The sequence below is a fragment of the Diceros bicornis genome, chromosome 16 (assembly GCF_020826845.1).
Source record: "Diceros bicornis minor isolate mBicDic1 chromosome 16, mDicBic1.mat.cur, whole genome shotgun sequence".
In the NCBI taxonomy this organism is placed as follows: domain Eukaryota; kingdom Metazoa; phylum Chordata; class Mammalia; order Perissodactyla; family Rhinocerotidae; genus Diceros; species Diceros bicornis.
The window spans coordinates 16,222,821-16,237,971 of record NC_080755.1 but is presented as its reverse complement, the minus strand read 5'-3'; the positions used below and the strand labels follow the sequence as shown (position 1 = coordinate 16,237,971).

Sequence of the window (15,151 nt, the reverse complement as noted above, 5' to 3'; positions counted from 1 at the left end):
CAAAGTTCTAGCATTGTCATCCAGGGGCCAGCTCTTGTGGTGGTGGTTTCGGCTTTGGTACCTGCTCAGTGGCTGTAGGAAGGTTGCCTTGATCGAACCACTCTCAGCAGTAATTTGGAGCATTTTGTTTTTCTGCCTGTAGAGTATTCAAATCTGATTCTAGGATCCTCCCAGAGATTTTGGGAACTATCCAATAAACTTTAATGAGTTCCTTTTCTAAACATCTAAATTTAGATAGAATTGATTTCTATTGTTTCCTATTAAAAATCTTAACTCATACAGTACCCCTCCACGTTCCATTTCCCATCTTTCTTCCCAGGGATACTAACTATCTTGAAGGGGGTGTGTTTCTACAGATTTATTACATAAATATGCATGCTTAAAAATGTGAAGATATATTTAGGTATTTTAAAGCTTTACTAGTAAAATACTATGTATAACATTCAGTAACTTGCTCTTTCCTTCAACATTATGATTTTAAGAATTATTCTTTTGGTACGTATGCTGGGTATGGTATCTTATTAAAGTGTTAATTTGCATTTCTCTGGTGACTGAGGAGGTTGAACATCTTTGCTTAGGTTTATCAGCCATTTGTTTTTATTTTTGTCAAGTGGATATGCAAATCTAGTCCTTGCAGATTATTTTTATTGAGTTGAATGTTGGGCTAACTTTTCTAGATTTTTATCTTCTCCTAGATTTTGGTCCCGTGATTCCCCACTATTTTGTTATTCCTCTTAAAAACAGCTTTTAAGAAGATATTTTTTACATTTCAATCAAGTTTTTAGTTTTCCTCAGAGTAGGATTAGTTTGAAATAGTGGATGAGTCTGTTCTTACTGAAAGTGGAAGTCTATTTATTTATTTTTAATTTTCATTTCTCTGATTTCTAGTAATGTCAAGAATCTTTTTTGACCCTACGGGTGTATTGGCTATTCAGTTTCTTCTGTGAATTTTCCTATTTGTATTCTTCATCTGTTTTTCTGTTGGATTGAATGTCTCTTTCTGACTGATTTATATATTCTGAGTATTAATTCTTTGTGAATTTCACAGTTAACTTTTCTCGTTCTTTCTTGAGTTTCAGTATGCTTATGGCATATTTCATCTTGTTGAAATTTTCCCTTCTAATGTAGTTATGTTTCTGAATCTCTTCCCTTATGATTTGTGTTTTTATTTTGTTAAAGAAAGAAATCCTTCCTTATTCCAGTGTCCTAAAGATGTTCTTAAATATATTTTTCTAAAACTTTTAAAGTTTCCTTTTCATGTTTAGGTCTTTAGGTAGAATTAATTTTTGTGCATGGTGTCTAATTATATTTTTCTCCATATGTATGGTTGTTTTCTTCAGAAACATTGTGTAAACAGCCTATTTTTTATAGACTTTATTTTTTAGAGCAGTTTTAGGTTTGCTTCAAATCTGAGAAGAAAATATAGAGTTTCCATATACCTGCTGTCCCCACAAATGCAGAGCCTCTCTATCAACATCCTGCACCAGAGTGGTACATTCGTTACAGTCCATGAACCTACATTAACACATCATTATTACCCAAAGTCCATAGTTTACATTAGGGTTCACTCTTGGTGTTGTACATTCTGTAGGTTTGGACAAATGTATAAATGACATTGGTATCCACCATTACGGTATCATACAGAATAATTTCACTGCCCTAAAAATTCTCTGTGCTCTGCCTATTTTTCCCTCCCTCTCTCCTAACCCCTGGCAACCACTGATTTTTTTGAGGAATAATTGACGAATATAATTGTATACAGTCATGTCCTGCATAATGATGTTTTAGTCAACGATGGACTGCATATATGACGGTGGTCCCGTAAGATTAGTACCATAAAGCCTAGGTGTGTAGTAGGCTATATTATCTAGGTTTGTGTAAATACACTGTATGATGTTTGCATAGTGACAAAATTGCCCAATGATGCATTTCTGAGGACATATCCTAATTGTTAAGTGACACATGACTGGATATGTAAAGTGAACAACATGATGATTTGATATGCCTATACATCGTGGAATGATTACCAGATCAAGATAATTAACATATCCATTACCTCATATAGTTAATTCTTTTTTTTTTTGTGGTGAAAATGCTTAAGATTTACTCTCAACTTTCAAGTATACAATACCATGTTATTAACTATAGTCACCGTGCTGTATGTTAGATCCTTACAGCTTATTCTTATAACCTTCGCTCTACATTCTCTCCACTTCCCCCTCCCCCCAGCCCCTGGCAGCCACCATTCCACTGTTTCTGTAAAATCAGATTTTTTTTCTTTTAGTTTTTCTCTTTTTTTTTATTGTGGTATAATTGACTTATTATATTAGTTTCAGGTGTACAATACGATGATTCGATATTTGTATGTATTGCAAAATTATCACCACAATAAATCTAGTTAACATCCATCACCACAAACAGTTACAATTTTTTTCCTTTTAATAAGAACTTTTAATAACTTCTCTATTAGCAAGTTTCAAATATACAATACGGTATTGTTAACTATAGCCACCATGCTGTGCATTACATCCCTAGGACTTATTTATTTTGTAACTGGAAGTTTGTACCTTTTAATGATCTTCACCCATTTTCCTTGCCCCCCCACCACCTCTGCCCACCCCCTGCCTCTGGCAACCACCAGTCTGTTCTCTGTATCTATGAGTTTGTTTATTTTTTTGTTTGTGTGTGTGTGTGTATGTTTTTAGATTCCACATAAGTGAGATCATATGGTATTTGTTTTTCTGTCTGACTTATTTCACTTAACATAATGCCCTCACGTTCCATCCATGGTGTCGCAAATGGGAAGATTTCCTTCTTTTTTATGGCTGAATAATATTCCATTGTGTGTGTATATGTATATGTATGTATATATACATATACGTATATATACCACATTGTATTTATCCATTTATCCATCAGTGGACACTCAGGTTGTTTCCATGTCTTGGTTATTTAGTAAATAATGCTGCAATGAACATGGGGGTGCATATATCTTTTTGAGTTACTATTTTCCTTTACTTCAGATGAATACTCAGAAGTAGAATTGCTGGGTCATAGAGTAGTTCTATTTTTAATTTTTTGAAGAGTGGCTGCACCATTTTACATTCCCACCAGCAGTGCACAAGAGTTCCCTTTTCTTCACATCCTCACCAACACTTACTATTTCTTGTCTTTTTGGTAATAGCCATTCTAACAGGTGTGAGGTGCTATCTCATTGTGGTAGTGGTTTGCATTTCCCTGATGACTAGTGATGTGGAGCACCTTTTCATGTACCTGTTGGCCATCTGTATGTCTTCTTTGGAAAAATGTCTATTCAGATCCTCTGTCCACTTTTTAATCAGATTTTTCTTGTGGTATTGAATTGTATGAGTTCTTTATGTATTTTGGATATTTGCCCCTTATCGGATATATGATTTGCAAATATTTTCTCCAATTCTCTAGATTACCTTTTCATTTTGTTGACGGTTTACCTTGCTGTGCAGAAGCTTTTTAGTTTAATGTAGTCCCACTTGTTTATTTTTGCTTTTGGTGTGAAATCCAAAAAATCATCACCAAGAGCGATGTCAAGGAGTTTACTCTAGGGAGTAACATAGGTGTTTACTCCTAGGAGTTTTATGGTTTCAGGTCTTACGTTCAAGTCTTTAATCCATTTTGAGTAATTTTTTGTGTATGGTGTAAGATAGTGATCCAGTTTCATTCTTTTATATGGGGCTGTCCAGTTTTCCCAACACCATTTATTGAGGCATGCATCAAGTATCACTCCTTTGTTATAAATTAATTGACCATATATGTGTGGGTTTATTTCTGGGCTCCCTCTTCTGTCCCTTTAATCTCTGTCATGCTTTTATGTCAATACCACATTGTTTTGATTACAATAGCTTTGTAATATAGTTCGAAATTGGGAAGCGTGATGCCTCCATCTTTGTTCTTTTTCAGGTTACTTTGGCTATTTGGGGTCTTTTATGGCTCCCTTCAAATTTTAGGATTGTTTGTTTTTTGGTGTAAAATGCCATTGGCATTTTGATAGAGATTGCATTGAATCTGCAGATTGCTTGTGGTAGTATGGACATTTTAAGAATATTAATTCTTCCAATCCATGAACATGAAATATCTTTCCATTTATTTGTATCTTCTTCAATTTCATTCATTAATGTCATTTTTCAGTGTACAGGTCTTTCACCTCCTTGGTTAAATTTATTCTTAGGTATTTTATTCTTTTTGATGCAATTGTAAATGGTATTGTTTTCTTAATTCTCTTTCTGATAGTTTGTTATTAGGGTATAGAAAAGCAACAGATTTTTGTATATTTTTGTATCCTACAAATTTACTGAATTCGTTTATTAGTGCTAACAGTTTTTTGGTGGAGTCTTTAGGGTTTTCTATATGTAATGTAACATCACCTGCAAACAGACACAATTTTACTTTTTCCTTTCTGATTTGGGTGCCTCTTATTCCTTTTTTTTTTTGCCTAATTGCTCTGGCTAAGACATCCAATCCCATGTTGAATAAAAGTGGCAAGAGTGGGCATCCTTATTTTTGTCCTGATCCTAGAGGAAAAGCTTTCAGCTTTTTAGCATTGACTATGATGCTAGCTGTGGGCTTGTCATATATGGCCTTTACTAGTTTGAGGTGCATTCCTTCTATACTTAATTTATTGAGAATTTTTTATCATGAGAGGGTGTTGAATTTTGTCAAGTGCCTTTTCTGTATCTGTTGAAATGATCATATGAATTTCATCCTTCATTCTGTTAATGTGGTGTATCACATTTATTGATTTGTGGATGTTGGACCATCCTTGTATCCCAGGGATAAATCCCACTTGATCATGGTGTGTAATCCTTTTAATGTGCTCTTGCATTTGGTTTGCTCATATTCTGTTGAGAATTTTTGCATCTGTGTTCATCAGGGATATTGGCCTGTAATTTTTTTTTCTTGTGTTGTCCTTTTCTGGCTTTGATATCAGGGTAATACTGGCCTTGTAAAATGATTTTGGAAGTGTTCCTTCTTCCTCAATTTTTGGAATAATTTAAGAAAGATTGGTGTTAATTCTTCTTTAAATGTTTCGTAGAATTCACCTGTGAAGTGGTCTGGTTTTGGACTATCTTTATTGGGAGGTTTTTGATTACAGATTCAATCCCCTTGCTTATTATTGGTCTGTTCATATTTTCTATAACTTCATTATTTTGTTATGTAAGTTGTATGTTCTAGAAATTTCTCCATTTCTTCTAAGTTGTCTATTTATTGTTGTATGATGTTCATAGTGGTCTCATGATCTTTTGTATTTCTGTGGTATTAGTTGTAATGTCTTCACTTTCATTTCTGATTAATTTTGAATCTTCTCTATTTTTTCTTAGTATATCTAGAGGTTTTTCAATTTTGTTTATCTTTTCAAAAAGCCAACCCAGTTTTGTAGATCTTCTCTATTATCTTTATAGTCTCTATTTCATTTATTTCTGCTCTAATCTCTATTATTTCCTTCCTTCTGCTAACTTTGGGGATAGTTTGTTCTTCTTTTTCTAGTTCCTTGAGTTGTAGAATTAGGTTGTTTATTTCATATCTTTCTTTTTTCTTAATGTAGCGTTTATCACTACAAACTTCTCTCTTAGAACTTTCCTGCATCTTCTAAGTTTTGGTATATTGTGTTTCTATTTTCATTTGTTTCAAGGTATTTTTTGATTTCCCCTTTGATTTCTCTTTTGACCCATTGGTTTTTCAGGATATGTTGTTGAAATTCCACATATTTGTGAATTTTCTAGCTTTCCTCTTGTTATTGATTTCTGCTTTAGTACCATTGTAGTCAGAAAAGATATTTGATATGATTTCAATTTTCTTAAACTTGTTAAGACTATTTTTTTACCTTACATATGAATGTTCCTTGTGCATTTGAGAAGAATGTGTATTCTGTTGCTTTTGGATGAAATGTTCTGTACATGTCTGTTAGGTCCATTTAATCTAAATGTATTTCAAGTCCATTATTTTCTTATTGATTTTCTGTCTGGATGATCTATCCACTGTTGAAAGTGGTGTGTTGAAGACCCCTACCATTTATTGGTAAGTCTATTTCTGCTTTCATATCTGTTAATATTTGTTTAATATAGTTAGGTGCTCTGATAGTGGTTGTGTATATATTTGCAATTGATAAATTCCTTTTGATGACCCCTTTATCATTATATAATTATCTTCTTTGTTTCTGGTTACAGGTTTTGAGTTAAAATCTATTTTGCCTGATATAAGTAGAGCTATCCCTGATCTGTTTTGGTTTCTGTTTGCATGGAGTATGATTTCTGTTGAGAAATCTGTGATAACCTTATTTGGGTTCTTTTGTATGTGAGGAGTCTTTTTTCTCTTACTGCTTTCAAATTCTCTTTTTGTCTTTGATTTTTGAGAGTTTGATTATAATGTGTCTCAATGAAGATCTCTTTGGATTGAATCTGTTTGCAGTTTTGAGCTTCATATACCTGGATGGCCATTTCTCTAGATTTGGGATGTTTTTAGCCATTATTTTTTAAAATAAGTTTTCTGTTCCTTTCTTCCTCTCATCTCCTTCTGGGACTCTCATAAAGTGAAAATTGTTTTACTTTATGGTGTCCCATCATTCACATAGGCTTTCTTCATTCCTTTTTCTTGTCTCACTGGATAATATCAAGAGTTCTGTCTTCAAGTTCACAGATTCTTTCTTCTGCTTGATTAAGCCTGCTGTTCAACCTCTTTATTGCGTTTTTCATTTCATTCATTGTATTCTTCAGCTTCAGAATTTCTGTTTGGTTCTTTTTTATGATTTCTATCTCTTTGTTGAACTTCTCATTTTGTTCATGTATTGTGTTCCTGAGTTCATTGAATTGTCTGTGTTCTCTTGAATCTTGCTGAGCTTCCATAAAATAATTATTTTGAATTCTTTTTCGGGTAACTTGCAGGTGTCTTTAGGGTCAGTTCCTGGAAAATTACTTTGTTCCTTTAGTGGTGTCATGTTCCCTTGCTTTTTCTTGTTTCTAATGGCTTTGCATTGATGTCTGTGTATTTGAGGGAGCAATCACCTCTTCTAGCCTTTTCAGACTACCTTCAGTGGAAAGACTTTCACCTGAAGTTGGCTGTGAGGGCACCAGCTTGGTGAGGTACAGCATCTCTGGTTCTTGGGAGGGCACAGAGCATAATCTGAGGTCAATGAGTCTGAGATCAGTGTTGGTAAAGACTGAGAGGGGTCTTCTGTGGCCAAGACTGTGGAGGTTCTGTGGGTGGCTGTGGGAGCTAGGGCTTTTGGGATCTTCAGAAGCAAAGACTGCTGGAACCCTCCTCTTCTCATTTTTTGCCTGTGAGAGGAAGTTCTTGCCAAGGAGATCCTTTTGGGTGCCAGGTATGGCGTGCTGGCACTCTGAGTGTTAGCAGAGCTGGGGCTCAGGGATCAGGTGCATGTAGAACTACCACAGAGTCTGGGTCCTGGGGCACAGGTGTACTTGCTGTGGCATGATACCAGTGTCTGAGGTGTGAGTGAGTGCAAATCTCCTGCGGAACTGGGGTCTGAGTCTCTGGGGATCTCTGCAGTGACTTGGGTGCAAAGGAAGGCATTCATCAGTAGCATGGGCCCCAGGGTGAAAGGGTGCAGTGGTGTCTTGGGCCCAAGGGGCAGGGGGCAGTAGCAGCATGCCCTGGAGATGGTGGGTCAAAATCCTGACTTTGTTTCCCATGAAGAAAGGTACAGAGCAGCAGCAGCATGGCCCATGTGATGGAGGGCCAAATCCCTGATTCAGGACCCAGGGGGTGGGGCACAGGGCAATGGCAGCACTCCCCAGTGATGATGGGTCAAAGCTGTGACTGAGGACCCAGGGTTGGTGTACAGAACAGCAACAGTGAAGCACAGTTATAGCAGGTCAAAGCCCTGACTTGGGACCCAGATGGTGCAGTGCAGAACAGTGGTAGCTTGGCACCAGTAATGGTGGGTCAAAGCAAGACTTGGGACCCAGGGATGGGGCACAGAGCTGCAGCAGTGCAACCCAGTTATGGTGGGTCAAAGCCCTGACTTAAGACCTGGGGCAGGGTGCAGAGCAGTAGCATGTTGTCCTGATCCTGTAGAGCCCGGCGCAGTAGCAACTAGAGCCCCTGGGGGCAGGTCTCATTGCAGTGACAGCTCTATTCTGGAGGAGGAGATGCAGCAGTGGGGACCCTATGCAGCTCTGTCATCTGGGTTCAGTTTTGTGAAGACTTTGGGGGTCCTTGGTACAAAGTCTGCAAATATCCATGGCAGTGAGGCTTGCTGAGGTTCTCTCTTTTCCCTGTGTAGTAAATCCCTCTGAGGGGATTCCTCTTGGTGCAGAGCTGCTCTGGACTGGGATGTGGGGTGGTGTAGGTAAAATGCTTCCTATGGATTTCTAGATGGCCATCCTCAGTTTTAAGCTCCACAGGGTTTCTGCTACTTCTTCGCTGTGGTCCAGAGCTTTCTCAGAGCTATTTTCATCAGTTTGCAGTTTATTTATTGTTTTTGTAGTTTTTGTGGGGGTAATGAGCATTGGGACCTCTTAGTCTGCCATCTTACTGATGTCACCTCCAGCAACCACTAATCTTTTTCCTACCTTCATAGTTTTGCCTTTTCAGGAGTATCATATAGTTGGAATCATGCAGTATGTAACTTTCCATATTGGTTTCTTTCACTTAATAATATGCATTTAAGGTTACTATGTGTCTTCCCATGGCTTGACATCTAATTTCTTTTTGCGCTTAATAGTACTCCATTATCTGGATGTACCACAGTTTACTTATCCATTCACCTACTGAAGGACATCTTGGTTGCTTCCAAGTTTAGACAATTTTGAATAAAACTGCTATCAGGTTTTTGAGTGGACTTAAGATTTCAGCTCCTATGGGTAAATACCAAGGAGCATGACTGCTGGATCATGTGGTAAGAGTATGTTTAGTTTTGTAAGAAATCACCAAAGTCTCTTCCAAAATGGCTGTACCATTTTGCACTCTTACCAGCAATGAATGAGGGTTCTTGTTGTTCCATATCCTCACCAGCATTTTGTATTATCAGTGTTTTGATTTTTGGCTATTTTAATACATGTGTAGTGGTATATCGTTGTTTTAATTTGCAATTCCCTAATGACATATGATTTGGAGCATCTTTTCATATGCTTATTTGCCATATATATATATGTATCTTCTTTGGTGAGGTGTCTATTCAGATCTTTTGTCCATTTTTAAATTGAGTTTTTTTTTGTTTTTAAGATTTTATTTATTTATTTTTTTTCTCCCCAAAGCCCCAGTAGATTGTTGTATGTCATAGCTGCACATCCTTCTAGTTGCTGTATGTGGGACACGGCCTCAGCATGGCTGGAGAAGCGGTGTGTCGGTGCGCACCCGTGATCCGAACCCGGGCCACCAGCAGCAGAGAGCGCGCACTTAACCGCTAAGCCATGGGGCCGGCCTGAGTTTTTTTTTAATTGTTGAGTTTTAAGAGTTGTTTCTATATTTTGGATAACAGTCCTTTATCAAATATGTCTTTTGCAAATATGCTCTCCCAGTCTGTGGCTTGTATTCTCATTCTCTTGATAGTGTCTTTTGCAGAGCATGAACAACCTATATTTTGCTAATTGGAGTTCTACTTTAAGGTAGCCTCAAATAGAGTAAGTTTTCTGTACATCTATCCTCCCAAAGATTGATATTCTGTGTAAAGGAATAAGAGATGCCTGGCAGGTCTTCTCTGAGGAAGAGCTGAAGGAAGAGAGTGTAAATGATGCAGACTTTTACCTTTTTCTTATGCAGTGGCTTATATGACTGGACATCCTTTATGTACCTAGGATTGAGAAAGGAGAAGGAAAAGGTCAACAGTACAAGGTCCCAGCCAGTTAGTGTCGTTGGTTCAAACTCAGTAGTTACTCTGTGACCTTGAGCAAGTCGCTTCTTCTTTTTGAGCCACAACTTCTTTATCTCTAAAATAGGTGGAATATTACCCACTTTGCAGGATTGCTGTGAGGATAAATGACATAGCATATGTAATGTCACTTAGACAGTGCCTACTTTGTGATATGTGCTCCCCACATTAGCCACTGCTAACCTTTTTTCTTCCCTTAGCACTCCTTTTTGTGGAGGGATTCGAGGCTACAAAATGAATAGCCATTAAAAAACTTTATGAGTGATCCAATACCAATTTTAAACATATATTGTGACTGTTACTGACCATGTATATTACACACTTGAGTGTCTTTATAAAAGAAACGTTCTACCATATGTCACTTCTGTTAAATAGTGTATAGGCCAAAAAGCCCATTTGAAAGGAACCACTGAGGATGCAGAACCTAGTTTTAATAAAACAAGATTCTGGATGACTGGAAGGCGAAAACCAAGCTAATAGTTCCAAAGGTCATGATAAATGAATTAGGAAAGTAATCAAAATGGCTTAGCAAAGCAATGCTGTCATTCTTCATCTTAATGAATCTCTTAAAGAGTAAATAAAAGGAGAAAGATGAAAGTAATTATTGACTGTGTACCTAGTTATTGGAGCCGCTGGTATCTCCAAGGAATACAGTTCATAAAGCTGAGGCTGTAGGTGAATGTACACATATATCATGTAGCTGCCTCAGAGCAGGAAGCTATATATCATGTGTACATAGTCAGTGTATAAATATGTATTTTAATGAACCTGTTCTGTAGAATTCTATCCCTCTGTCACAACCTGCTAAATTTATAGAGTGAGTATCTTGGAAGTTAGAAGGGCTGGAGAGAACATGGCAATAGGTGTCAGAGGCTTGAGTCAGCTCCCATTTCTATTATTCCTTGCTGAATAGAGGACATAAAATTTCCTGGCCTGTTGTTCCTTCCATTGAACAGCAAAAGAGATGGAGGAGACAAATGAGGGAAAAGGTCTTTAGAAATAATTTCAAAAAAGGAGGATGAATGATCCACAATATTGTTATTGCTATGAGATATGTAATAAACACTCTTACCATGTACATTATATTAGTGGATGGTTTATTTGTGCAGATTTTATTTGCATCAACCCAATAGGATCTATTAGAGCTGGGAAGTTCCTGTTCATTTTAATGGTTGATGAAGAATACACAGATTAGCCTTGTCATTTTGACTGACACACTATTAAGTCAGCTTTTTTGGTAAGCTGTGACTCATTATATAATAACCATAATACTTTACATTTTTAATTTAAATTCATTTATAAATTCTGTCATGAAAACATTGTGAAGCCAGTATTTATGTGTTATTCCGTATGTTACACAGAAGTGATTTATATGTATGCATATAAAACAGGTTAGACAAAAAGTGATTTTATATGTACATAATTTTTACAAACAAAATAAAGATATCAGACATACTGTTTTGTACAGATTTATTTCACTTATTAGTATACTGTGAATAAGATTTATGTTATTGCATATTCTTTCACATTGTTCTTAAAGGCTGTATAGATTCTGGAATGTGAATATACCATAGTTTATTTAACCAAACTCTATACCTGGACATTTAGGTCATTTCATTCTTTTAATGACCCTGTGGCAAATATATTTGTAGCTAAGTCTCTGTGCTCTTCTATGATTCCTTCCTTAGAATTGATTCCTAGTAGTGAAACTAATGAGTGAAGGGTCAGAGCAACTTTAGGGCAGAAAAGTTTTGAATAAACCTGATACTTTTAAATAAATTAATTTTAGAAACAATCAAGAATTAACAAGAACAATGGAAACTTTCTTGAAGCAAGGACAGTTCTAAGGATCAGAGCATGATATCACATGCCTGGAGAAGGGCATTGTTAATACAACCCATGGAAATTACTCAATCAGCGTTGTGGTTGTAAAGAGAGCATTTTTTTTTTTAATCCACTTGAAATTAAGGGAGTGGAATTAAGACTAAAGAAAGGACCTGCTTTTCCCAGTGATTAAGCAACTAAATAGCTTTGGCTAAAGAGGATGTAGTTTGAAAAGTTTCCTAGAAATCATGGGTGACGTTTTGCTGTTGTGGGCTACGTGCTACCATAGTATCATGGTTCTGACTCATGTGGCAGCAAGAGGAAGAGGCCAATTTTCCTAGTGACCGTGACTGTAAATTATTCTTAGGAGCAGAGATTTTAAGAGGCAAATATTTCAGACCTTGACCACACAATGCAACAGAATTGACATTTTTTCGGAGTGATTCTTCTTCTTTTTTTTTTTTTGTAGGGGAGGATCATTTTAGGATTGGTTTAGACATAATGTATCCATCTGATTGTAGTTGATTTAATTTTGTTCTTACAATGGTAAGTTTTGGATTGGCTGTTCTTCAGGCGTATTTTTCTGTCTAGACATAACCTAAATGGCAGACAGAAAGAGGCTCTGTAAATATCAGTTGTATCTGCAAACCCAAAGGCAACCTGGGGCTACCTACCTGTCATTTCTATCACACTTACAAGGAGAGTATGTCAATCTCAGCTTCCCTCAGCTCTTCTCTGCATCAAACCCTAAAGAATTTCAGCTGGAAAGAGTAGCTACATTCAGTCTTTGTGTCAGTACTAACCAAATCCATAAGGATATTTAGCACCTTACCTTCTCTAGGAGTTGAGGTGAGGAATTAGTCAAGTGTCTGCAGTTTGAACTTCTTGAGAAGTTTTAGCTTCAGCCCCCAATATCCTCAAAACCCCTGAGTATATCCATGCTGTATAATTGGGCTGGAACTTGAATTCTGTTTGACTGGAGCCCTAGCAACCTCCCCCTGACAGACACTTCTTGTTCCAGAGCTTTCAGCTGTTGGCTGGTATCTTCCTTCATCCTGGGCACAGTACCTTTTATCTAGAACTTGCTCCTTACAACCTGCCTCTAGATGTTGTACAGTCTCCTGCTGTTCTGATCTCCATTCACCATATTAGACCCTTTGAATATTGACATTTGCTTATATTGGACCTAGCGCACCATGTTGATTTGTATTTGCTGGGTGGCCATAAAGACATTTACATTATTTTCTACTGGCCTTTGCCCCACCCATTCTAATATATTCTCATCTCTCCTGTTTGCTTTTAAGATCTCAACACTCCTAGTAGCAGAGGCTAAGCAAGTTATGCTGATGACAATGAGGGCGTACTGTAGGAAAAACACTGTATTAGCTGCTCTATATTTAAATATGAAAATGAGGGATAAGTTTGTTTATTCCAAAAAATGTAACATTCAATTTAAATGACTGGTTTTACTGCATTATTTTCTATTGCCAATTTCCCTTCCTGTCAATTTTGGAAACACAATGCAAGAATTTTTTTTTCCTCTGTATAATCTTTTTGTAGGTTATAGTTCTTTACAACAGCAGTCTGGAATCGCTAACGGTAAAGCAATGGAAAAAATGTGAGCTATGTTTAATTTTGTTTGCTGATACTTAATGGAAGGTTAATCAACATTTGTAATCTTTTAATAGATTCTGTCAAGCTCTCAGAAAATCTGAACAGTTACTATTGCCTCACTGGGGGAGAGTTATATGAAAAAATTTATATTTCTTTTCCTAAAATGATAGTCATGGGGATATAATAAAGGGAAGTCTGGTATCCACTGGGGGTACTTGAATTTAGGAAATGCCGTTTAGGCCAAGTGTGTTGGATTTATACTTCTACATATTTTGATATTCTATTCTATTTTAGTTGTAAAGTCTTTAAGATGAGGGGCAGAGGAAGAAAGAGAGAATATGATTATAGTCTATATCCTATAATAATACATTTATTGTTGTTAAGTAAATTAAATCAATATACTTAAAATAATTAGAATGGAGTGATGAAAAACATTCAGATGTAGAGTTTTACATTTATATATCTCAAATCAGTAACGTTAAATTTGTTCAGCCATTTATATTTTGTAATTTGAAATTGTTTAAATTTAAGATAAACATAATGAAATTCTGACTATTTTCAGTGAACCCTATACACGTTCATGTACCTTGATTAAGTAACACTCTCTATGGTAAGAGCAAAGTTTGGTTTAGTGGAAAGGATGCTGGTCTTGAAGCTGGAATATTTGGGTTTGAATCTAGATGGCTCTACCTATTAACTGTGTAAACTTACATGGGGTAAGTTATTTAATCTTTTCAGATCTCAGTTTCCTCATCTGTAAGAGAGAGCAATAATAATTTCCTTACCAGGTTATTATGGGGATGGAATTTGAAAGCAACTAGACTCGTATTAATACATGGTAGGTACTCTGTGCCCATTTCTTTCTTTTTTCAGTTTTTAAAGATATTTAAGCATAAATAGGACAACACAGAGCAGGGGTGTAGTGAATGACTTCCAGGTGACCTTGAAAGTCATATCTGACCTTGGTTTCTCTGACCAATGATTCATAAATGGACCTTTGTCATTACACTGTTTTTCATTCAGCTCAATTTTATTGGCATTTACAATGTGTTAGATACTCTACCATGTCCTTGGTAGGTATACAGGGGGACAAGAGGATGTGCGGAATGCATGTGCCTCTTTTCTGCCTTGCTTTCTTGCCCCCACAGTGTACTGCCACCTTCTGACTATCTCATCTGGAACTTGTCCCTGTCTCCATCTCCGGTGGTGTGTTCACCAACATCCTAGGCTTTTTCCTCATTATGGCTCATTCCGTCACCTCCGAAGTAATACCTAGCTCAGAGGTGGCTGTCAGGGTAAATGAAATAATACATTAAAGGTAAATGAAATAATACATTAAAGCTCATAGAACAGTTGGTTGGCCTTAAGTAAGTGCTCAATAAATTTTAGTTATTATTGTTATCTGCCCATTCCCTGTGGGCTGGGGCTTGTTCTACTGGGTCGACCACCTTCTGTTCAGGTCCTTTGTGGGCAAAAAGACCCCTTGCCATCCTTGAGGAATACAAGAAAGATCACAGCAAGAATAAGAGTCTTGGTATGTGGATTAAAAACAACATTGGAAGTGACCTTTGTTAGATAAGAAACTACAAAGTTATCCATAGAAGAAGCATATTCTATACAATAAAGTATTGATAAATAAAATATTATTTACAATTTGTCATAGGTTATATTTATTTTGTCATACTTTTCATATTTTTGTTTGTGATCAATTTGTATATGCATATATAAGATATTAAAAAAGGAGAAAAACTCCAGAGAAAAAGCATCCATGCGCAGTCACATCTTCCTCATTCCCCAAACAACTCAGTTTATTTCTAACAAGAACATCAGAAAATTTCTTACCGCAGAAGA

General features: G+C 36.6%; 1 protein-coding gene across 1 annotated transcript in view; it reads left to right on the top strand.

Annotated features, from left to right (window-relative positions):
* METTL4 (methyltransferase 4, N6-adenosine) overlaps positions 1-15,151 on the top strand; it is a 315,176-nt gene that overhangs the window by 263,623 nt on the left and 36,402 nt on the right. The window lies entirely within an intron of this gene.